The sequence below is a fragment of the Apium graveolens genome, chromosome 1, assembly GCF_009905375.1.
Source record: "Apium graveolens cultivar Ventura chromosome 1, ASM990537v1, whole genome shotgun sequence".
Taxonomy (NCBI): Eukaryota; Viridiplantae; Streptophyta; class Magnoliopsida; order Apiales; family Apiaceae; genus Apium; species Apium graveolens.
The window spans coordinates 108,046,929-108,071,436 of record NC_133647.1 but is presented as its reverse complement, the minus strand read 5'-3'; the positions used below and the strand labels follow the sequence as shown (position 1 = coordinate 108,071,436).

Sequence of the window (24,508 nt, the reverse complement as noted above, 5' to 3'; positions counted from 1 at the left end):
AGTTATACGGGTAGAATACTTGCCTGAGCGACTGGGGGTTACAAATGGCTCGGGACGAGTCTGGTAACCTATAAACAACATATAAGTTGGAATTAAACCAAAGTCACTTGTAAATCTATACTTTAACCAATTTAGACTCTAACGCTCGCTTTGCGCTTAACGATTCACTTAAGTCGCTCGAGTACCCTCGGCTCCACCATTTTTAATAAATTAACCATTACGAGTTTTAAGGCGATTCTTTCGCGAGTGTCTTACCAACTGCCTATTACACTTTAAATAAATGTTTCATACTCCAATTAGTCCTTTAAGGTCTTTAACATATGTTTCAAAGTAAGGCGAGGGGTAATGATTCGTTCGTGAAACGTCGTTACTTAAAACGGCCGTTTCTCCTAAACCGTACATCGGAATCAAACGAACCACATATCAAAACGAAGCTCGTAACATGAACTATCTAAAAATGGCAATGGTCAAAACCTAGCAGGGACTTCTCGGGTCCTAATGTTAGGAACAAAAGCAGTCTAAAGTAAATCAGACATTACGACGGCTATGTTTACGCGATTTCCAAAATTTAAACCATTCCAAAACAACCACCAATCAATCCCAATTCACAACCCAATCAAAACTCCATCCATACTACATCATAACAGCCCCAATCAACTCAACATTAACAATTTATACTTATTCTTAAACTTGAATTTAAACTATACTTAAGTCCTTTAACCAATCAATAATATTTCAACATCCAATTTACCACAACTCCAACCCAAACTCTAAATATGCAAGCTTCAAGCTACTCTTTTACCATAACTATCAAAATCATCCTAATATACAAAGTAAAGCTAGGGTTTGGAGATGTTATACCTTCCTTGAAGTGATGTGAGTAGCTAGGAAGCCTTAAGAAACCTTGAGATGTCTTAGGGATGCTTGGATCTTAAAGGAAAAGCAAGAAAAATCAAGTTAAAAATCTTGAAATCACTATTCATTATCTTCTTCATTGATTTCTTGGAAGAGATTGAGAATGAATTGGAGGCTTAAACTTATAGGATAGCCATATCTATGCATAAGGAGTACTAGATAATTATCTTACCAATTAAGGAAGCTTGGAACTTGAATTTTGAAATTTCTTCTTCTTGAAATGAAGAAAAGCCAAGAGCTCCTTGGTTGAAGAAAAAATGATTTTGTGTTTTTGCTTTGATTTGTTTTGGTTGGTTGTTTTTGATTAGATTTTGGTTAATTACCTTATTAACCTTGGACTTTGTGTGGTTTTAAATCAACCACCCCTCCTTCCCCTTATGTCATGCTTATGTCACTTTGTGATGTCATCCTCCCTCACTTGCCCTCTTCTTATTGGTTGGATGACCTCATCATCCCTAACCTCCTTGATTAACTTCCTAATTGTTTGCCTAATGACCGCTGATCTGTTATACGGTTCGCTTAACTTTCGTTCTCGTTTCTCGTTTCTCGTTTGAGGGATCATACCCGGGATCTTATTACTTGGGTTTCCTTAACCTTTCTCAATACATTATAATCCTTTTATGATCCTCTCTTATAATCCTTTAATTTAAATCCTTTTTATCCTCTTACCTTATACTCAATTCTTTCCGTATCTAGTGGATTTCCGGGAAAAATCAAAGTGTTCGGAATTGGATTCTGACGATCTTTACATACACTTATATACCCTATCGAGTACTAACAAAATCTCAGAATATCCATATAAAAACCCCTACATAGTGTGGCATGAAAAGTTTTCTTGTTCAGCAAAAATACTATTCATAAGGGTTACAAAAAGTTTAAAATTTTGGGGGTTATTACAAGGTACCACTTTATAAGGGAACATGTGGATGAAGGTACAGTGGAATTGCACTTTGTTCCAACAGATCAACAACTAGCAGATATCTTCAGAAAACCACTGTGTGAAGCTACTTTTACAAGATTGGTAAATGAACTTGGAATGGTTTCAGATTCTTTTTCTAAATCTGCTTAGTTTTGTTCTGATGCATCAGACTTTATGATCAGTATTTACAGAAATTACTCTCTTTGTGTATTCTGTGCTTAATTGAAAACTTGCTTAAGTACTGACTGTTGTCTGATGTAACTTTCTAAACTCTGAAAATGATATGTCTGTTTATGTAACTATTCAATCCTATGAGGATACCTGTGCTAGATGTTGACCTAGTAGTCTTCAATAAACTAGGGATCCCATGTAAGAAGTAATTATTTCTGTGGAAATCTATTTGACACAAGCAAATTCTGATATTGAGCTTAGTTGAGTTTACTTTGTCTATCTTACTACTAAGTCACAAACATGAATATTGCTTCTCATCTGTTAAGTTCTGATGCTAGTAAATCTGTTGAATGTACTAAGTGCTGATAAACCTCTCTTATCAAAAGAAAAAAAAATAATCATGGATTAAAATTAGGTACTCCTTTGAGATCTAGAGTAAAAAAATGTGGAAGGGATGACCCAAGTGCATGGCTGGTATTAAGTAAATATGCATCAGAAAAGCAAAATATTTTCTTGGTGACTTTTCACACTCTATGATTACTGGAGAAATACTCTGATAATAGCATAAATTCTGATAAGCAGTCGTGACTCACTTACACTGAGAAGCCACTGTAAAATAGAATTTAAAAAGATGCACAAAATTAGCACAAAATAGTTGAGGTGAACTCAAGCATGAACTCATTCAATAGTAGGTTTCAGAATAATGACAGGTCTTTAGTAAAGTTTTAGTTATGCCTTATTTCTAAGATGTACTGAAGTGAATCAGATTTTACTCTTTGTCTGATATTTAGCTTAATGCACACACTAAACACTCCATATGAATGATAAAAATTACTGTGGTGATCTATGTTATTTTAGATGAACAGTTTCTGTGTCACATTGCACAAATTCTGAGGACAAGTTCTGATTGCATGTTCTGATGATTAAGTTCTGAAGAATCAATATCAGAATTTGTGTGAGGACTTACTAAGATAGGCATTCATTTTTCGAGTTAAGAAATTATGTTCTGATAACTGTTAAGTTCTGATATAAGTCTAAGTTCTCATATTAAATTCTGATCCTTTACTTGACTTATCTGTGGATAAAATCTAAAAACAGTCTCATTTTAAATCAGAACACTGTTTGGGTAGAATATTAACAGCCCATATCATTAGGGATAGTGGTTCACGTACACGTACAGTAATTTTTACTTGTTACTTGTGCGCATTAACCTTGACTTACACTTCCAATGTCTGTTTTTCATCTTCCCGATCTAGGGAGATGAGGTAGCATTAATTCTACTGGCCAGCATTAAATTTCTTTGCATCTCCTGGCATTCTTTTTCCTATAAAAACAACCACTTCACATCAGCCTTCACATCAACTCTTTTATCACAAACTCACCTTCATACTCTTAATATTAAAATCACCATGGTCAATTACAATATGTTTTTTATCTATGAAACATTCAACATGGAGCTGAGCTGTGAAGCCTGGCAGCAGGAATGGCATGTCACTGCCATTCCTGATGAGATATGGGACTCCGTTCCCTAGGAGGTACTCACCCACCTCTTGTTCTTCTACATGGATTACCATCGCCATCTGGAGCGATTGGAGTAGGAAAGGCTGGAAGCTCTCCGCCAGCAAGAGCGAATCATTCGACTCGCTATTCTGTTTGTCGAGAGTAGGAAGAAGAAATGATTTATTTTCTTCTTCCTGTTTTTCTTCACCATCAGCCTTGCCCTGCTTCTTGAGCTAGGACAAAGGCTGTTGATGTTAGATTTAGCAGCTTAGGACAATCTTGTAAAAGTTCTGATGTAATTTAAATTTCATCGATGTATTCTCTTAATATATTAATGAAATTTCTTTTTTTTGCAAGTTCTTGTCTCTGAGATGTTCTGTAATGCATTGATAAATCCTGATAAATATTCATATTCTGATGACCATTTCATATTTCGATTTAAATTAAGTTCTGATTTTACATTATCAGTACTTGTTTAATTGATTTATTTAGGTCATTCTCACTCAACTTTTTTTTAGAATATTGGTGTTGCATGAAAAATAATTGAATAAGTAGAAACAGTTTCAATTTCGAATTAAAACTGATTTACCTTGTTTAATGGACTTACTGGGTAAGTGGAACGGTTTTTCCTTGAAAAACTGCAAGTGGGTAAGTGGGTAAGTAATGATTACTGTTTTCTCATGCCCATTAACTATTCATTATTACTGCATGTCTGACAGGTGTCCAACGGTTACATTTTTTTAAAAAAAAATAAAGTATAAGTCAGATAGAGAGAGGATTTTCTAATCTTTTATTCACTTTTATACTTTATCTCTCTATTTGCTTTTACTCTCTTTCTTCTCCTGACGTTGGTTTTTTATTTAGACATTTTATCAAACACCTAACAGGCACTCTTAAATCTCGATTATTTTCATGGCACCCAAGGATTTGATCATTGATGGAGCTAAATTTGTTCCAAATAACTATGATGTAATTCTTGATAATGCTGAAGCTCCGTCTGACTTGCATTTTGTGCAAGATCTTCTTATACACAGTGAAATCGGGTATGCATTGACCCAACCTTCAACCTTTTCAAGCCAACAAGTTCTGACATTTTGGAGGACTAGAAACTTTGATAATGGTGGTCAAAATGGTACTCCTAGTACTATTTTCGAAGTGGGTGATTGTATATATAGGGTAACTCCTGGTACAATTCGCAAGGCCTTACATCTACCAGAAGGATGTACTTTTTCAACCCCGGAGGAATCAGCTCTTAAAGAATTAATGGCTAGTTTGGGGTATGAGCAGAGTTTGGCAAAGCTTGGGCAGTTGAAACGGGCTCATATCAGAAAGGAGTGGAGCTTCTTCTTTGACTGTATTACCAAAGCTTTTGGGAATAAATGTTCCAACTTTGATGTTATACCCATAATGAGTCAGCACATCGGGTATACTATCATTAACCAAACTCATTTTGATTTTGCAACTGCTGTAATAGGTTTTATTGGGGATAGGATGACATAAGATAGGAATATTGTATACTTTGCTAGTTTTTGTCAACTTATTTTTAACCATTGTTGTGCTAATAACCCCCAACCTACTACTGACTTAACTCCATCTTTCAAAATTGCAAAACGAGCCTTTAATGATTTGATAAATGTTGATGTTAAGAAAAAGGTGGTTAGACCCTTGCAAATTCCTCAATATGTCAAACAGATCTTAGTAAATGCTGATCCTGATACCTACAGATTTGTTTATCCTGATATCTAATCTACCACCACACCTCAAACATCACAGCAACCAACAGCACATACCTCTCATACTACTCAACCATCTCTCAGAACATATCTCAAATCATATCTCTCCACTTCACAGAAAGCTCAACCCTCATCCTCAGCACCTACTGTGAAGCCTTCATCTTCCAAGCCTAAGAGGACAAAGACTATTCCTCAAACACCTCAGAAGAGAAGGAGGATTGTTCTGAGAGATGAATCTGACAGTGAGGAACAGGTTTCTCTATCAGAACCTGTTGTCAAAGAAGCTGAGAAAGTTCCTTCTCAGAAGGATTCTGTAATTGGGGGATCTAGGCTTCTCAAAAGGCTTAGAAGAATGACTGTTGCTGAAACTCCCAAGGAATCCATACCTTCAAAGAGATACAAGAAACAGAGGGCAAAAAGGCCAGTTTCAGATGATGAGAAAGCAGCAGCCAAGGAAGGAGATTAGGAATCTCTGATCTCACAAGAACCAGATTCTGCTAAAGCCACTGCTTCTCCATTAACTCCAACTAAGGAAGCTGCTATTGAAATGGCAAACACACCATCTATGTCTCCTATTCAAAAGGTTGTATCTCCTGTTGATCCAGGCACAAGTGCTGAAATTGATGTTCAGAACCTGGTTGTGCCTGAGATACTTTACTTAGAAGCTCCAACAGCAACTAATCCATTAACAACACCTGTTACTAATGCTTCTCAAACTCCAGAATTATCTACTACACCTTCTCTGCATCTAGATGCTGATGATCAGAATATAGGTGAGCATCAGGATATGGCTGTTGATCAGAACTTAGAACCAGATCAGCAATTAGGGGATGATGATGAAGCCTTCATTGCTACTAATACTGTTGTTTTATTAGAAGATACTGATTCTGTAAGTTCTGATGCTGCAAATGCTGGAGATACTGGTGATGCTGCTCTAACTGCAGATGCTGATGAAGCAGGACCCTCAGGACATGCACCTCCACAAACTGTTCTTAAATATGAACTTATTAAGAAGTTTGTTACAAGAGAGGCACCAGTGTCTTGGAGTGAAACTCTTGCAGGACAGGAGTGGACCTAGGAATGGAACTCAGTTACCTGTGCTCCATCTGCACAGCATTTTGCTGAGCACTTGACAAAAGCTGATGAAATGTTAATTACTGATGATTTCAAAACACAGCTTAGAGTTACTGCATTGAATACTAAACATCTACAAGGTCTTCATTCAACTACTCATGCAGAGTTACATAAGATTCAGGAAGAATTCATTAAGCAGGAACAGATTCAGAAAATTGACAAGAAAAAATTCTTCCAACCTACCTTTGACAGAGTTGCTTATATTGAGAAGACTCAAGAGAAACAACAAGCTCAGATTGATGATATTCTGAAAAATTAAGCTTCTCAGCAATCTCAACTTAATGAAATCCAAGCCTCAGTGGAATTGCTTGTCTCTCTTCTCTTACCTGCTGATGCCAAAAAGGGGGAGAAAGTAATTAAGTCCAAATGCAAAACTGATAAGACACTGAAGGGCAAGGATGATAAAAAGGATGATCAAGGAAACTACTCTGGAATGGGTAGAGGTCATAGTCAAGGTAGAGGTTTTTCATCAAGAAAAGCTGAAATCACAACTCACAGGACAAGTTCTGATACTGGAAAAAGAATTAGTTCTGCTACTGGTCAAAGGATAAGTTCTGATGAACTTTTAGATCTTGATATAGAAATGTCAAGACAGTTATTTCTTCAGGAAAATCCAAGAATGGACTTGGAGAGTTTAATGGAAGAAGAAGCCAGACTTAAATCAGAAAAAGTCACATCTAAATCTGAAGCTTCTGGTAAAAAGACACTTCCAAAACTCAAAGGTATTGTGATAAAAGAAAGGACAAATACTGAAGCAACATTGGCTAAATCACAACCGCAGATAGATCCAAGATCCAAGGGTAAAGAAAAAGTTGGTGAACCTATCAAGGTTTATGTGCCTCCTGAGAATGAAGAAATCACTGATGAAAAGGATGATCTTGCTCTGACTTCAAGAAAAGTTTTTAAGACAACCTCTGACATGGCTCAAGTTGTTCAGAGTTAAGAGACAGTAAGTTCTGATATTCTGAAGAAGCAAGTAACCTCTGACATAGCTCAAGTTAACTTGATATTAGAAGATAGATCAAAGACACTCCTACCAGGATTCACTAACGCAAAACAGACTCAACCTTTGAAGACTGCTGCAAGTGGTTTTGAAGCAAGAGTAATTACTGGAAAGGAAGCAAGAGATAAAACTAGATTGGGAAGTGCTGATGAAAGAAGAATACAGAACACTACCAATGATCCAACTTCCTTGAGTGAACCAGGTATTGGAGCAACTCCTGAGAGATTGAATCAACTAGAATCTGTACAAATGGTTTACCATATCTACTTGAAAGAACACATCTTGTTGTACTTCATGACAGATGGTAGGGTTTATCATATAAGGCAAAATGCCATTCCTTTGAAGTATTTTGAAGAACTGGAGCATGTACTGTTCTTACTTCAAGTGAATGACAGATTAACAGAAAGTGCTGCAACCTATTTGAAGGATCAGATTCAGAGATAGAAAAGGCTTCATTCTGTTAAGTCTGATAGCACATATCTTCCAAAGTACAGAGATCACAAGGGTGATATAGTTGAAATGAAGCCCAACACTGCTAAGATTATAACTACCTTTCTAGGTTACAGGGCTGTGGAATTCAATCTTGAGTCTGATAAGGCATATTTGATCAGACTGGATCAGGATATAAGAAAAGCTAAGATTAATGATCTCAGGGCTGCAATCTTTCAAATTGGTGAAGATACTGCAGAACTTAAAGATGTTAAAAGGAGGATGATTGATGAACTTAGATATGCTGAGAAATGTTTGTTGAAGAACTATCTCAGAACAACTCTTGACATCAAAGAGATCAGAAGATGAAGCCAAGTCAAGATCTACAACTGATTAAATTCTGATATTTGTACAGACTGAAGCTGTTATCAGAAGTTAAAGATTGGTAAAGCTTTAAGGACTGTAAGTTGTAGTTATCTAGTCTAATTCTCATGCATTTGTACTTAATGTTTTTGACATCATCAAATATCTGTTAAACTTGTATATTATGCTAATTTACAAGTTGGGGGAGATTTTTAGATATATTTGATAATGTCATGGCTAATATGATTTATGTTTAGTTTTCAGATCTTACTTAAACAGGATAAATCAGTACTTATTGGAAGTCAGGACTTAAGGATATCAGTACTTATATTATCAGGAGATAATCATCAGAAGATGGATATCAGAACTTAAGTACTGAAGGACGTTCAGATAAGGACTGCAGCTGATTAAAGGAAAGAGGATCGAGACAAACATAAGAAGAGATATGCATGAAGAAGGAATTCTATGAAGAATATAATACTTGGAAGAAAAGATATCTGATTGATATATTTTAGGAAGCAGAATTATATTCCATATCAATTAGCGATTATCTTGTAACTGTGTAGTATATAAACACAGACATAGGGTTTACACTATAAGTGTTATCATATTTGAGAAGATTATTCATTGTAACCCTAGCAGCTCTCGTGATATTTGTTCATCACTGAGAGGTAACAGTTCCATACTGTAACAGAGTTTATTGTTTTAATAAAGTTTTTTTTCTGTTACTTGAGTTACTAAAGTTCGATTTGATTATACTTTACACTGTATTCACCCCCTCTACAGTGTGTGTGTGTGACCTAACAGAGTCACTAGTCACCACAGAAGTAAATTGTTGTTGCTTGGTCGCCATAGAGCCTCTAGTCACCACAAAAGCAAACTGTTGTTGCTTGGTCGCCATAGAGCCTCTAGTCGCCATAGAAGCAGACTGTCTACCTGGTCGCCATAGCTCCTAGTCTCCATAGAAGTAGACTATCTGGTCACCACAGAAGTGTCGCCACAGAACTTGGTCGATTTATATCACATTACTTCTATACGCATCATGTTTGGTCGCATCATCATCTATTTCCAAGAAAATTCTCGATTTCAAATCTTTTTAAACTCCATTAGAATCCATCTAGCTCACTTCACAAGATAATCATAGATAACATACTTGTTAGTAGCTCCATATAACCTGGTAGCGGCTATTTTCCAGAACACACGCATCCACACTCTAGGTTCTTTCTCATATTTCTTAATACCTCATGTACTCACCATATGTTATAGCTTTCGGATCCATCCTTCTGGGTGCTATTACTCCATAAGACGAGTTTTAAACGGATGTAATGGAACAGAGTGTAGAGTAGACAGAAAGGATGTGCGCATAATTGAATATACGGTAGAACCAAAATCAGCGTGTGGGGGATTCCCGAATATGTAGCCTCGCATCAGAGGATGAGATAATAGTTCGAAAAGGTGCAACCGTCGCAGCTGGACGTGATATGGCTAACACCGATGGAAGAGCAGGACGCGAATCAGATGAGGGTCCTCCACCTAAGTGCTCCGAATAATCGAACGATCCCGGGATAAAAGAATCTGCCATAGCCTTCATCTGAAAATCGTGTCGCTAGATAAGGATGTCAAATCTCATCACGAATCTCACTAAAACCTACTGTTTGGTCGCACTCAACCTCTTGACATTCTATCTTTCTATTTCTTAATCCAAATCCTAACCCTCTATCCATTCCCGACAATCTAGGCTTGTTTCAGTTACTTATAACCTGTAGTTCTGATACCAACCTGTAACACCCTCCAAACCCGGGTCAGAAGTTTGGGGCTCACAACATACACATAATATATAAACCTGTATATAAAATATTATATGCATTGACCCTTCTTTACACCACCACGGATCGGAACAGGTTAAAGTATGAAAACAAGCCACAACCTTATCTTTTATTACATCGTACCAAATCCCAACTAATTCAACTTACATCTGATAATGATATCATTCGTACAATCTTGCAAAACTCATCTACAATATAAAGCTCCTGCTAGCTTGTTCCAACTTAGCCTCGAATCCTAGCTCGCACACTGGACTGGAAATCTTTGTTACCTACAATTTTCCTTTTCAACTGTTGAAAACATAAAAAGGTTTGCAAGAGTGAGCTAACCAGCTCAGCAAGTCATAATAGCAATAACTGAGGTTAAACAATAACCAATTGAAATGATTCAGAAGAATCAAGTTTCTAAATAAGCAATGATTAGAATTGGAGATTCACTTTTCATTTTAAAAACCAAGGTTAGGCTGCTAATCAGTCATGCACTAACCCCGAGCAAGGCTCCCAGCTTTGCTCTATATACTGGATCCAAGGCACGCATTGGCCTATTATGACCACGAATCTGGTCTAACCACGAATATGGTACATACTTATAAAACCATCTAATGCTAAAATAAAACAATATGAAAACCAATGTAAATCCATAAGCTGAATCATAAATAACATTTATCTTGAAGCATAGGGTGATTCATAACACCATGAAGGCATAACAGGGAATTCAAAAAGATTGGCTTTCAATCAAGGAAAGAATCAGAAAGTAGAAGACCAAGGATTCAAGGGTTCCAAGAATTGGTCTTCTGTTAAACAAGGAATAAGGGTTGGTATGTTAAGAAATTCAATATCAGAATCAGTATGTGGTAGATATGTGTTTGTGGAGTAGTATTGTATGTGTATGGCTCGTATCTGGGAATTCAATAATCAATGGTTTATGAAGAATAAGGCTTATGGCTCAAGATCGATAAGAATCATGGTTCAAGGTTAAATAGTTTAAAGCGCTTACAATATAAAACAGGAGCTATTTTGAATAATAACGACATGTTATGAAACAGTTAGGAAATATTTACAATATATCTTGAAGAAGGTTCAGAAGTACTTGCCTTATCACCGACGATTTCCACTTTACTTGTACTCATCTAATAGTTTTACTCATCAACCACTTTCCTTCTCTTTCTATGCCTTACTTCTATTTATCAATCACTTGCCTTCTCTTTCGACGTTTCGATTCTATTTATGGATCACTGGTTTCCTTTTCTATGCCTTGCTGACTCTGCTAGGCATCACAAACATCGATCAATTATTCATACTCATATTATTTTAATCGTCACATAGACGTCATAAGCTTTTATCTACCATTCGTTTCATCTAAATCCGATTTACGGATTGAAAGTTATGACTAAAACAGTCAAACCACAATCACATAGGCATATAACGCATCAATCAGTGAGCACGTAGCACATAACACGTAAGTTATTCAATCAAAATAATTTTTCAAAGAAGATTCAGGGTTAAATTGATCTTCCAGGTATTTAATACAAATTTTTAAATATTTTTCGGAATTAAAATGGGACTCCGAATCATTTTACAATTAAATAAAAGGGTTCGAATACCCGAATCTGACTTTTAAAATAATTTTATAATAATTATCGAGCCTTGAAAATAAATTAAAATAATATTTTAAAGCTCGAAACTATTTTTGGATTTTTTTTAAATTAAAAATAAATAATTAAATCTAAATATTAAATCAATTAAAATTAATTAATAATTAATTAAATTAATTAATCAATTAATAATTAATTAATCGATTAATTAAAATAATTAAAAACTAACTAAAATTAATTAATAAAATAATTTTGATTTATTTTTGAATAAATAAATAATTAAAATAATTTTCTGGATTTAAAATAATCAAATAACCATTTTTCTGATTTTTAAAATAATAAAAATATCATTTTCTAAATAATTTAAAACAGAAATCTGTTTTTTGTAAATTTCCAAAACTATGGTACTAGTTTTGCAAGCCAGGGGAAACTTCAGGGGCCAAATAGCAATTTGACACCCCTGTTGTCTTCCCTGTTCACCGGAAACCATGGTCGCCGGCGGGAAGCTTTCCCGGCGACTGGTTTTTAACCCAGAATGACTCCAGCTGCTCAGAAAATGTTGCCCAACTTCCCAGAATCATATCTGCAGTTACCAATCATTCATACGATCAGTAAAACGGCCGGAAAATTCTTCGAAATTTTCCGCCGCCGTCTGGAAAATTTTCCGACTAAACCCTTCCGGCTATCGTCCGATCACTATCCATATATCAATCAAATCGTCCTTCAACGATCTACACGATAGTCACATCAATTTTAAACAATAATCTTCAACCAAGAAATACCCAATTTTAATTTAGAGCATTCAAAGTATTAAAACCCTAATTTACAAATTCGAGAATCAAACCATCATTTGGACATGTTATTGAACTCGGTTTTTGACATATAATATACCAAATTGACCAGAAAAATATTATCTACATGATGGAATCATCAAATCATATCAACAACATCAAGAACAAATTTTCATAATTTAATTCATAAATAATTTGAAATAAAATAATTAAATCAGATATATACCTTGATTCCTGCATAAAAACGGATGATTGATTATGAAAGTACTTTTCGAGAACTTTGTTTTGATATGTTGCAAGCCCGAATCGGAGTTTGATAATGCCTTCGTTCGTACATTTGATTCTCAAGAACGCAATATCAATTCGACATTTTCTCTGTATTTTACGGGGTTTTACTGACTGATTGTGATTATACGAATAAAATGAAATGATAAAAAGGCTATATATATTTTTGGAATATTAGATCGTTTTGGATCAATAAATTAGTTGCTTAGCCGCTAAGTAACTGCAAAAACAATCCGATTTGATACCCGTATTGGATAATTATCCAAACCAGGCTTCTTATAAAACATTTTATATGAAAATAATATAATATTATCCCACCTTTTGAGAATACGGGTTTTGTTGATATATCGAAATAATTATCGTATCGAAAATCTTACGTCGGGCCGCGCACGGGTCAAACCATAATGCGGATTGAAAAAGTCAAAACACGGAAAATGTCCGGAATTACCAGATTAGGTTGGGAAGGAGTTTTCGGAAGAGTTTCGGGTTGTAAAAATATAAAAACGGTTGAAGTCGGACGATTCCCGGCTTTATAAAATAATTTTGTAATCATTCAGAAAATAATCAATAAATTCATAAATCAATATAAAATCATATAACAGCCCAAAAATTACCATAAAAATACCGTAATTATCTATATTTTCTAAGCATTCACATATTCACACCAATCATCAGATAATTCACCAAAAATCACATAATAATCATATAAAAACTATTTATTACTAAAAATAATTACACGCGATATCCTGGATGTTACAATATTCGTAGGGGCATTATAATCGTTACCCGGTAATTAGATCCTTAGACAAACAAAAAGATAGACCATTGTATAAGATTTAATTTGTATATCTTTGTAGAAGCAAGAACATTGTTGTTCTTAGATTATAACCTGTAAATTTATTTACTGGAGTGTAGCAACACCCCTAGAATTTGTATATGAATATATACTTCCCCGAATATCTTGTATTCCTCGTTTTAATGTTTCAAACACTATTCACCTCAAGAACACAGAACCACTAACCGAACACTAAATTATTTATGTGCAAAAGATTCGAAAGAATTTTTTAATTTAGTGAGTATCATATTCAACCCCCCCTCTACGATACTTCGGGACCTAACAATTGGTATCAGAGCGGACTAATTGATACACAAATCAGGATCCTTAAATGAATTTATTTTATTAATTTTTCAATTACATAAATTTATTTTGTAAATTTTATTTAGCAAATTTATTTTATAAATTTAATTTAAATAAGTTTATTATATGAATTTAATTTAAATAAATTTATGTTATAAATTTAACTAAATAATTTATTTCCTAAATTTTAGTAAATAAAAGTTTTTGATTTAAATTATTTTCTCGGATTAATTAGTTGCCAAAATGATTCTTTTGTTTACTTGAATTTGGCATTTCAGGTTCGTGGTTTCCAGTTAACAAATCAAGAGAAGAAAACAAAGCAAAATGGCAGCAATTTAGTTCACTTTGCTTTGTTTTTTACAAGCTGCCATTTTCATGTATCTGCACTTCATGGGCAGGAACAGCCTGAAAGACACGTATGAGCAACTTGTACTCTAAGTAGGTAAATTGCGACACTTAATAGAAGCTCAGGTCGCAACTAAATTCGCAACCTACAAAAGTTTCCAAGGCAAACTCTTATCATTTGCTTGTCGCTAGTAAAACCTTAAATGGAGTCGCAAGTAAGGAGCTTGGAAATTAACTAAGTACTAGAGTGCCTCCTGGTCGCAAATTAGATTACTTTGAGTCAAAATTTTTATTTTTAATTTATTTATTTTTTCCAGAAAATTTAAAAACCTTAAATTTAAATTTTTCTTAAATATTAATTTACATTTTATTTAATTTTTAAGAAAATTCAAAATTGTTGAAAATTAATTTTTTTTCGTAAATATTTATTTTTGATAAATTTATTTTCTAAAAAAATTAAAAAATTTAGAAATTTAAATTTTTCTTAAATATTAAATTAAGGGTTCACAAAGGATTAATAGACTGGAGATTCCTCCTGGCTTTAAAGATGATTTTAATCTTCCGAAGAAAATCTTATTCCAATGAAGCTGATTTCAAGACCTAAAGAAGAAAATTGTGGAATTTCCTCAAAGGCTTACTCCATAGGATACCACTGGATTTTCAGATGCAGGAAAAGAAAGAAATTTCTACAGAAATCAAGGGATCAGAAAGGCAGGAATTAAGTAGGTCAGAGAGAATAATGGGGACATACAGACATCTCAATTACATGCATTAAAGTTGGAACCTCGGGACAGAATGTAAGAGTTACTGATAGTTGAATCAAAGGAAGCTCAGGTAGAAGTACTTGAGGGACCGAATGTTAGGGCAGTGTTTCACATATCAGGGAATTTTGGTCACATCAGATTCACAAAGAGTACATAAGCTATATCCAAGAATCAAGCCTATCTATTATGAAGCGGAGAATTTTATAGATTTAGTTCAAGAGGTGATTACAAGACTGAGATTGGGACATAAACAAGATTTGATAGCTACGAGTATGACAAGCAATATGTGTCAAGTAACTATCAGGGATTTTGCTATAACAGAACAAGAATCTTGACAAACAAGGATGAGTAGGGATTCAATTGACGAGTTGAGACAAAGGTGGAATGTTTTCTTAGAGAAGCAGCAAGTCAAAACTTATAGTGCATCTGGAAAGAGTTGGGATGGATCAGATGACGAGAAGGAAGATCATGAATATCTTGCTTTCATAGAAATCTCTGAAGATGATCTAACTCACATATCTCAGGTTTCAATTTCTTGAACCACTGTAATATTTTGCTCTTAATATTCAATGCATGTTAAGATCTTAGTGTTTAAATGTTTAACACTCGTACAAGCATGATAGAATCACACATAAAAAATGTTGAACTAGTTCACTAGATTATCTGGTAACTAGGATTGATGTTTAACTTGTGCATGTTACTTTAGATGATCTTAAATATGTGTTTGAATATTTGTTGAACATGAATTATTGCTTTAATGAGATATATGTTTTCCAGCATTTAAGACCTTTGTTTATGCTTATCTCATATATCCTATTACAATGTGATTTATTCATTTGATTTAAATTGTTTGTTAAGATGTAATAGTTTATAATTGGATTGAGATAGCTAGATGAGATACAGCAACTGGATTGGACTAGATAGAATTAGTGATTTATTTATTAATTTTGTTTGTTCCATATCATGCCTATATTGCTTAATTCTTATACGTTATGTTTATGAATGAATGCCATGTATTCTCAATGCAATGATTGCTTATTTCTATGCCATGAATGCATCTCCTAGTATTTGCATCAATTGTAGAAAAAGCATGTTTAGGATTATAATAGGGCAAAGACTGCTAGTCCTCCTTATGTAAGGCTGTAATCATTTTTCCCTAGCCTAAAGACAAATTTGTCAAGGGTATTAAAATAGAGAAAATGGTCAGTCAACGATAAGAATAGCATGTTTAGGTTGCAGCTGTTGTTATTTCTGTTTATAGTAAAATCTCTAACCAACTTGACCCAAACTGATAAGGTGGGTACCAAGAACTCCTATTCCATTTGTGAGTGCAGGACATAACAGGTCAATTGATTCATATGTATTCTTGGTAATTCATACTTAAGGCATATGATCAAAGAAAGAGCCTCATAATTAAATGTGATTGACAAAAGCATTTCGTCAACAATATTTGGAGATGACAACAAAGGTTTTCATTACGAGAAAAAGCTATGCAGAAAAATAAATGTCATCATGGACTCAACAATTGGTATCACTGGTAACAACTAATCATTGGTGTCATTGATAACAATTGAAACATCTTTCTTGCTGAAGAATCAAGGCACAAATCCTCTTATCAGACAGTTCTGCATCAAAGGACAAAATGCCAATTCAATGAAGCATTAGTGTTTCATCCCAAGCAGGAAGGTTGAGAAGCTTGCTCTTGTTAGAGTAAGGAAAGGATATGCTCATGGTTAGACTGGTATCTCTGGAAAGGTGAAGTCAATGGTATCTACTATAAAGCTTCATCTGAAAAAAGTTTAGTTATGGCATTAGAAGCTTGTTAGGATTATGTTGTGAACTTGATGATAAATTATATAGAACACCTTAGTAGATTTAACTCAGTGAATTTTGTAGCACTCGACGGATGATCAAATATAGTCCCGACGGATGATGATTTGATATCCATCGAGTGAGTAGCTTATGTAATAATAAGTATTATAGCACATTTCTGCAAACAACTTTGTGTAGATTCTGTAGTAGCATATGAGTCATGTTGACTACTAGTAGATATGCAGAATAGATTGATTAATTGTAAATATGAGATATCTTGTAATTCTGCATAAATGAAATGGAGTCAAGTGTCAAATAGCTACCCGACGGATGATCAACAAAGCTACCTGACGGATGATCAACAAGCCACCCGACGGATAATAAGCATGTACCCGACGGATACAGTCACATGCGTTGGGTGTTTGTAAAAGGAATGTGGCAGCCTGTTTAGCAGGAAATTGAGAACAAAGAAGCATTACTATTTCCATGCAAGTTATGAAGATTTTTAAAGATGCTGGAATAGAGTAATGAAGCAGCATGGAGTTAGACTTGATAGGTTTTGTTTTATTATCCAGTCTTATTACCATGTAAACTTGGTGATATATAAACCAAGTGTAGCTAGTAGAACAAACAACTAAGCAAACACATTTAGAAGAGAAATAGAAAAAGTTGTACTTGTCAAGAATTTATCTGTAGTTTGTTTGTTCAACTTATAAAGTAGTTGTGAGCCAATTTGAGCTTCACAGAGTTCTCAAATCGATATATATATATATATATGGTGGATACATTCAAATCCATCAGAAAGTTTTAAAGACTTGTGTTTTTATTACTTTGTGTTTGATTTACTTAATTCTTTATTCCGCACTTTGCAAATCAAAACACTTATATATATATTGAGTTAGAACATTTTTATAAATCTCAAAAAGAGGCCAGAATTATATTCAACCCCCCTTCTGTAATTCTTGTTGTATTGTTAGGGAATAACAATTGGTATCAGAGCAAGCTCTTGAAGTACAAAGATTGGATCACAACAAATAGCAAGATGAACAAGAAGGATGTTGGAGTTAAAATTCCTTCTCTGGACAAAGACAATTATTACCACTGGAAGGTGAAAATGCATCTACATATTCTTTCTCAAGATGAGGCTTATGTAGATTGCATAGAGAGAGGACCTCATGTACCAATGAGAGATGTAACTGGCAATGAACCATCTGTTCCCAAGCCTAGGCATGAATGGTTAGATCCTGGTATTGAGCAAGTCAGGAAGGACAAGAAGGCCATGAATATATTGTTCAATGGAGTTGATGGTGACATGTTTGATAACATCATTAACTGCAAAATAGCCAAGGAGGTTTGGGACACTATCCATATTATTTGTGATGGTACTGAGCAAGTAAGGGAGAATAAGATGCAGCTGCTAATTCAGCAATATGAGCACTTCCATTGTGAAGATAGTGAGTCTCTCACTGATATTTTTAGTAGATTTCAAAAACTACTAAATGCTCTGAAGTTGTATGGAAGAGTCTATCAGACAAAAGACTCTAACCTCAAGTTCCTTAGATCTCTTCCAAAGGAGTGGAAACCAATGACAGTCTCATTGAGAAATTCTCAAGATTACAAGAAGTTTACCTTGGAGAGACTGTATGGCATCCTGAAGACTTATGAGCTTGAAATAGAGCAAGATGAGAGGATGGAGAAAGGAAGGAAGAAAGGAGGTTCCATAGCACTGGTTGCTAAGTTAGAGAAAGAGAAAGAGATGAAGGTAGAAGCTGTTGAGTCTACTTCAAAGGTCTGTGAGAACAAGGGCAAAGGGCTGGTAACTGAAAATGAAGATCATTTGAGCCAAGATGACATGGTGTTAGTCGCTAAACACGTGCTAATAATACACACAAATATACGAGTTCACAAGTAGTATAAGATATAAATCTGATTCGTTCCCACAGAGACTGGTTTAGGTTAAGTTCAATTTATGCACCTATGCAACAATGTATGGTTATCGCTCAATGCTAAGATAAATAATAAATTGGGTTTGGGTTAAACTAAGTGATTATACTAAATAACATTAACTAATAGAATTGAGGTTGAATTACTATATATGACAAATATGGGATCCTAACTTCATTAATTAATTCATTCAATAGCCTTTTTGTTCTTAACCTTAGCATGTAATGGTGATGACACTAATCAGATAACAAGAAACTAGTAAACACCAACTTTCGTTGTACGAATACCCTACTACCAAGCATCCATAAAAGAGATAGAAGTTGAATAGACTCCAATTATGCTTAGTCCTTATATGTCTATAAGAATTGAAAACATAACGGTTTAATGCACACGTTATCTATCGTGATTGCATAGGGCAAGTAAGATGGTTAAAATTACCTACGAATCATACATAACAAATACATGAACCTATGCTAGCATGGGAAGTTCTAAACCTCTATATTCACTGTCGCTTCAATAGAGATTAACACGCTATCTTATATGTTAGCTACACACATAAGACGAATAAGCACAACCAATACTAGGTTATCATACAATCACCACACACTAAGGTATTGAAATAAATTAACTAAAGGAATCCATAATTAAATCCGCTAGAACCCCACGATAATGATTAGTTCATAACCGAACTCATCATCACCATGGGTTCCAATGAAAGCATGATAATAAACAATATAAGAGTGCTAGGGTTCAAGAACAAATCGAAAACGAGCATCCAAGTATCAACTATATTAAAGAAAACAAAAATATTCTTCTCTATAGCCTTCTCGTGCTCTCTAGGTCTTCTTATTGCTCTCCCAGGCCTCCTTATTAAAAACGTATTTGTATTGATATATATACGCTTCTGGTCATTTTGGGCTTCCAGACTCTCAAAATCAGACTGTAATCAGGATTCTGTGAAAACGACCTGGTGCGGCCGCGTGCTATCCCAGCGCGGGCGCGCTTTGTTTCTGACCTTCTGGCGCGGCCGCCCCGCATTCCAGCGTGGGCGCGTCGTGCTACTGTTTTTTCAGTGCGGCCGCCCCGCTTTCTAGCGCGGCGCGCCGTGCTTCTGGATTTTTGCTCCAATTTCTTCTTTTGCTTGTAAGTTGAGTTCCGCTTATCAGAATTCGACGATCCAATATTCCATGCGAAGCTCTCGAGATCCTCTATAATTTGGGAATGGAATTGACTTCAGATTCTTGACTCTTTTCATCATATATTCAATAAAAGCTCCATTCATCCTCCAACTAATGCCTGAGATGTAAAAATACAAAAACACATCAAAAAAACTAATAACTTGAGTCCAAAACACCAACTTAAGCCTATAATGAAGCGTTCCAAGTAGATATAAAATCCACTTATCACACCCCCAAACTTGAATCGATGTTTGTCCTCAAGCATAAACAGACTCAAATCTAAAAAAACCTAATACATGAATGCAACTACATGAATGCAACTACATGATAATGCAATCGATCCCCTCAGCATAACCATAACCAAATTAATAAGCCAATGTCTCTAAGCATACAATGACTCAAAATAGAGCTCGAATAAATCCCACAAACCAACTCACAAACCAGAAACGTGCGTGTGTGGGATGCTTAACAGATATACTCTTGATACTAGATCAATAACCATAACTTATCTATTATCAAAACAATCACAAGTTTATAAATACAATAGACGTTAAACACATAATGACTCACAACACCTCCTTTCTACTAGAGTTAAACAAGGATTCATGCTATTATTGAACACATAACAAAGATGCTTACTTGACCGTTCAATGAATGAGGTCCCAAAAGACTTATACAATAATACCCATATAGCGAGCGTTAGGTTAGCGGATCCCAGACTATAAAAGCCTTAGGTCACTAGGCACAAAGTCCCCTAGAACTTAATAACTCGAGTATTAAAGAGCTCACGCTTGATTAATTATGCATAAACACGTACATTTTCTTTTCTTTTTTCTTTTTTCTTTCTCTTTTTTTTCTTTTTTTCTTTTTTCAACAATTTCTGAATGAGTGCATTTCGGTCCATCTCATCAACCCTAGACTACTCATAAAAATATGAGTCGGCTACTAGCTATTTGACGCCTAGCCTTACAACAACTAGCAATGAAATCCAAGTTTTTCTCCAGATAAAAAAATCAGTGTTTTTACGTCATTACGAGAATATCATAAATTCTAAATATAACCAAGTGATTAAATCTCAACAACAACCAAGTATGATCATGATCTAGATCAAAAGCAACCCAATAAGACTTTGTGAAATTTTTTGTTTCCGGCATGCAAATCAATTCATTAGGACTTAAACATCCCTCTATTCGTACCACACTCAAATCAACATCAACTTATCAAATAGCATAGTTCATCTTAAGGAATCATGATAAATATGCATGCAAATGCAACTATATGAAATCACATAAAAAAACAAACAAATATGTCCTATATGAACAATCATGCAACACTACGAATAAAATACAACTATATACAACATGAATCTATATGAACTATATAGGCACACATAAAATAATCCTTACATTATCACCCTCAAACTTAAAATTTTCAGTGTCCTCATTGAAGGTAATAATAAGGATTTCAGGCATACCTAGTTGTCAGGAGGATCACCCTCGGGTGGAGGATCAGGTGGCCAATCAACCTCAACACCAGTGGCTAGAAAAGCAGTGCCCAAAGCCTGTGTCACATCTGCATCAAAACGACGGTGAATGTCGTGCATGGCCTCCATACACCTAGTCAATCGCCTGTACTTCCCATCACCAATACCAGTCCTATCAACTTCTTGTTGCGCATGAGAAGAACCCTCTGTAGGCACTAAAGGATCCGTTCTGCTACCCTTTACATCATCAAAAATATATCCCAAGCCCTTGTCATGGGGTGCACCTAAGAATGCATAACTCAAATGATCTGGTAGTGGGTTGAGCTCAATTGTGGGAGCTTCTTCAATAGACGGTTGAAAACGCTCCTGAGAAATTTTCAGCTCTGCTAACCCAAGAGAATCGAATGGCATATCCAACTTCCTCTTCCACGGAGGTGCATTCAAAACCTATAGTTACTCTGCTCCTTCCTTGTCATCAATAATTGATTCCCCCATTAAGGATCTCTCTAAGGTATCTGACTTTGGCAATTGCTCAGGCTCTGAATTCATGACAAAGTCGACCCACTCTACTTTAAAGCACTCCTCTTTAGCTGTGGGTAACTTTATTGCCTTGAACACATTAAAAGTGACCTTTTGATCGTGAATCTTCATCGTAAGCTCTCATTTTTACACATCGATCATAGTTCGGCCTGTAGCCAAGAATGGTCTTCCCAAGATGATGGGAATCTTCTTATCGTCCTTGAAATCAAGAATTACAAAATCAGTAGGGAAGATGAGTTTATCCACCTTGACCAAGACATCCTCCACTATACCTCGTGGATAAGCGATGGAACGATCAGCTAGTTATAATGACATGTATGTTGGTTTCGGATTAGGCAAACCAAGCTTCTTAAAGATAGACAAGGGCATCAGATTGATGCTAGCTCCCAAATCACACAAACATTTGTCGAATGACAAGTTTCCGATGGTGCAAGGAATAGTGAAGCTTCCAGGATCTTTAAGCTTCGGAGGCAACTTCTGTTGTAGCAAAGCACTGCATTCCTCTGTTAGAGCAACAGTCTCTAAGTTACTGAGCTTCACTTTTCGAGAGAGAATACCTTTCATAAACCTCGCATAACTAGGCATCTGTTCAAGAGATTCAGCGAAATGTATGTTGATATGAAGCTTCTTGAACACCTCCAGAAACTTCTCAAACTGCTTATCCAGCTTTTTCTTCTGCAGCCTCTTAGGAAAAGGAGGTGGATGATAAATCTGGTTCTCCCCTATATTACCCTCAGAAGGATTGTGTTCCACAGTAGTCTTCCTTGGTTCCACCTTTGCTTCCTTCTGCACTTCTACTTCAGCCACAATCTCATTTTCTGGAATTGGCAAGGGTGCAGACACACCTACATTCTGGACAGAATTTTTAGACTCTTCATCTTGCTAAATTTAGGGACTTGCGACCCTTCCAGACCTTAAGGTGATGGCATTCACCTGTTCTTCAACTTCCCTCTCACTTGAATTGGCTTTTATATCACTAGGAAGCGTTCCTGGTGGTCGATTCAATAAGGCGTAAGCAATTTTCCCTATTTGGTTCTCCAGATTCTGGATAGAAACAACCTAGCTTTGGCATATAAGAGCCTGGTTTTTGCACATAAGCCGCAACTCCTCCAATTCAGTTTTTTCAGTTGAATCTAGATCTGCACCTCCATGAGTTTGTTATTGAAGTTGGAGTTGTTGTCTTGGTGCAAATTGTTGCTGAAAACCAGGAAGATTGAATTGCTAGTTTCCAAACTGCTGGAACGGCTGTTGTATCGCATTCTGATTGTTGCGACATCTGAAGTTACGATGATTCCAGTTGTCAGGATGATAAGTGTTTGGAACTGGTTGTTGCAATCTCTGAAAGTTGCTCACAAACTGAGTTGATTCACTAGATATAGTGCATTGATCCGTCGCATGCAAACCTGCACATGGCTCACAAACACTGGTTATCTGATTAATACCATAGTTAGCCAGATAATCGATCTTCATAGACAACTCCTTTAGTTGAGCAATGATAGTCGTAGCTGTATCCACTTGAAGAACTCTTGCTACCTTTCCATGTGGCAATCTCTGTGTTGGATATTGAAATTCATTAGCAGCCATCAGTTCAATTAGATCATAAGCTTCATCGTAGCTCTTAGCCCATAAGGTTCCACCTGATGCTGCATCGAGCATGGGTCTGGACTGTGCTCCCAAACCATTATAAAAATAATTGATGATCATCCAATCAGACATGCCATGATAAGGACACTTCCTAAGCATCTCCTTGTAGCACTCCCAAGCTTCACATAGAGTTTCTCCTGATTGCTGCGCAAATTGAGTAATAGCATACCTGATTGCAACTGTCTTCGCCATAGGGAAGAATTTAGTGGGAAACTTTTGAGCAAGATCTTCCCAAGTAGTAATCGAACCAGCTGGTAGAGAGTGTAACTAGCTCTTAGCCTTGTCCCTCAGAGAGAATAGGAATAGTCTCAGCTTCACAGCATCTTCAGAAACACCATTGAACTTGAAGGTGTCGGAGATCTTAATGAAATCCCTAATGTGCATATTGGGATCTTCCGTTGGAGAACCCCCAAACTGGATTGAATTCTGCACCCATTGAATTATGCCAGGCTTGATCTCAAAGGTATTAGCTGTGATAGCTGGCTTGACAATGCTAGATTGAATATCATTGATCTTGGGTTGAGAAAAATCCATCAAGGCTTTCATTCGTGCTTCTGGATCTCCCATTGTAACGAGTACCTGAAACACAACAAGTAAACCGTGAAAGTAAAAGAATCCGAGTCAATGAACTTTAACAACCACTGATGACAAGCATATAAACTAAAAATTAACACCGAGTCCCCGGTAGCGGCGCCAAAAACTTGTTAGTCGCTAAACACGCGCTAATAATACACGCAAGTATACAAGTTCGCAAGTAGTATAAAATATAAATCAGATTCGTTCCCACAGAGACTGATTTAGGTTAAGTTTAATTTATGCACATATGCAACAATATATGGTTATCGCTCAATGTTAAGACAAATAACAAATTGGGTTTGGATTAAACTAAGAGATTATACTAAATAACATTAACTAAGAGAATTGAGGTTGAATTACTATATATGACAAACATGGGATCCTATCTTCATTAAATACTTCATTCAATAGCCATTTTGTTCT

General features: G+C 35.6%; 1 non-coding gene across 1 annotated transcript; it reads left to right on the top strand.

Annotated features, from left to right (window-relative positions):
• The first annotated feature begins 23,579 nt into the window (after positions 1-23,579).
• LOC141680952 (small nucleolar RNA R71) lies at positions 23,580-23,686 on the top strand. The gene has a single exon (XR_012558455.1). It is a non-coding gene; the product is annotated as a small nucleolar RNA R71 (small nucleolar RNA).
• The last annotated feature ends 822 nt before the right edge of the window (positions 23,687-24,508 follow it).